The sequence below is a fragment of the Saprolegnia parasitica genome, assembly GCF_000151545.1.
Source record: "Saprolegnia parasitica CBS 223.65 unplaced genomic scaffold supercont2.1429, whole genome shotgun sequence".
Lineage (NCBI taxonomy): Eukaryota > Oomycota > Saprolegniomycetes > Saprolegniales > Saprolegniaceae > Saprolegnia > Saprolegnia parasitica.
The window spans coordinates 1-2,009 of NW_012157823.1; the positions used below are offsets into that span (position 1 = coordinate 1).

Below are 2,009 nucleotides of genomic sequence, written 5' to 3' on the forward strand. Positions count from 1 at the left end.
AACAAACATCAATTGTATGCACAAATCCGTAAAGTAGTTCAAGCCCTGGCATTCCATGCCAGTTTCAACTATTCAAGTATCATTTAGTATGATTGATACGAATATTTCTTCAAAAGTTAGCCACATAGCACCGCCTTCCTGAACAAACCAAAACCACAAAAAGCGCATTGCCGGACTCGAACCAGCGACCCTTTGAGCTGCAATCAAACGCTCTACCACTGAGCTAAACGCGCACTTTGTATACTATGCTGTCATCAACTGTGATCGAGTTTCTATTTTATAATAATGTTTCGCAAAATCTTGGATTTTAGAAATAGCTATGGTGGAGCAGGATTTATGTATAATTATAATAGTATACGACGATAGCACCGTCGCTTGTCATAAAATAGTCGAAATGAATCGGTGTTTGCTCAAATAGAAACTCGATCACAGTTGATGGCGGCATAGTATACAAAGTGCGCGTTTAGCTCAGTGGTAGAGCGTTTGATTGCAGCTCAAAGGGTCGCTGGTTCGAGTCCGGCAATGCGCTTTTTGTGGTTTTCATTCCCATTTTTCTACACATTTTTCGCACGAAACGCTGCACAATTTACACACAAAATACTTTGCTGTATGTAGAGCGCATTTTGTTCCCTCCTCTAACTCGTCCGAAATCGTATCATGACATATTTCTTTAGTGCATCATGAATGCATCTTGATATCTATGTTTGACACGTCCCTCTTCAGTAGCACTGATTTATTGTACACTATTACACGATCCAATGCGTCATTTTATTGATTTATCCATTGTTCGCGAATTATCCAACAAACTAGCGTCGTTTTTATCTATCCATGTTTAGCTCATTATCCAGTGAGCTAGCGCCGTTTTATTGATTTATCCATTTTTCGCGAATTATCCAACAAACTAGCGTCGTTTTATCTATCCATGTTTAGCTCATTATCCAGTGAGCTAGCGCCGTTTTATTGATTTATCCATTATTCGCGAATTATCCAACAAACTAGCGTCTTTTTCGATATATCCATTTTTCACGAATTATCCAACGAACAAGCGTCGTTCTATTCGTTTATCCATTTTTCGCGAATTATCCAACGAACTAGCGTTGTTTTATTCATTGATCCATTTTTCGCGAATTATCCAACGAACTAGCGTTGTTTTATTCATTAATCCATTTTTCGCGAATTATCCAACGAACTAGCGTTGTTTTATTCATTAATCCATTTTTCACGAATTATCCAACAAACTAGCGTCGTTTTATTCGTTTATCCATTTGTTCGCGAATTATCCAGCGAACTAGCGTCGTTTTATTGATCTATCTATTTTTTTGCTAATTATCCAACCATCTAGCGTCGTTCTATTAATTAATCCATCTTTCACAAATTATCCAATGAACTAACGTCGTTTTATCGTCCTATCCATTTGTTCTCGAATTATCCAACAAACTAGCGTCGTTTTATTGATCTATCCATTTTTACTAATTATCCAACCATCTAGCGCCGTTTTATTGATCTGTCCATTTTTTACTAATTATCCAACCATCTAGCGCCGTTCATGGATTGATCCATCAAAACACGACGTATCCAGCCATTTGGCGTCGTTTTATCTATCTATCCTTTAAAACTCAATGTATCCAACCGTCGCTTATCGATCTATCCATTCCTATATCTCATTTTGCACTCGTGCGATTCTTTTCACTTTTGGCTATGTGATTGGAGGCGGTCGAGAAACGGTCACCGAAGGCAATGTAGCTTCCTTTATGCAGCTAAGATCATAATGAGCGAAATTGGTCAAAATCAAAATCAAAATTGCAGACATGTTCTAAAAAGATGATATCAAAAGAGATGTGCACAAAAATCAATCTCCCCGTCCGGGAATTGAACCCGGGTCACCCGCGTGACAGGCGGGTATACTAACCACTATACTAACGAGGATTGTATGTTGTGAATCATTCAACAAACATCAATTGTATGCACAAATCCGTAAAGTAGTTCAAGCCCTGGCATTCCATGCCAGT

At 38.4% G+C, this 2,009-nt stretch overlaps 3 non-coding genes across 3 annotated transcripts; 1 reads left to right on the forward strand and 2 right to left on the reverse strand.

The window, feature by feature from the left end:
* Window positions 1–161: 161 nt before the first annotated feature.
* On the reverse strand, window positions 162–233 carry SPRG_30235. Its single transcript has one exon. It is a non-coding gene; the product is annotated as a tRNA-Cys (tRNA).
* Window positions 234–457: 224 nt separating this feature from the next.
* Window positions 458–529, forward strand: SPRG_30236. The gene has a single exon. It is a non-coding gene; the product is annotated as a tRNA-Cys (tRNA).
* A 1,325-nt stretch (window positions 530–1,854) lies between these two features.
* On the reverse strand, window positions 1,855–1,926 carry SPRG_30237. Its single transcript has one exon. It is a non-coding gene; the product is annotated as a tRNA-Asp (tRNA).
* Window positions 1,927–2,009: the final 83 nt, after the last annotated feature.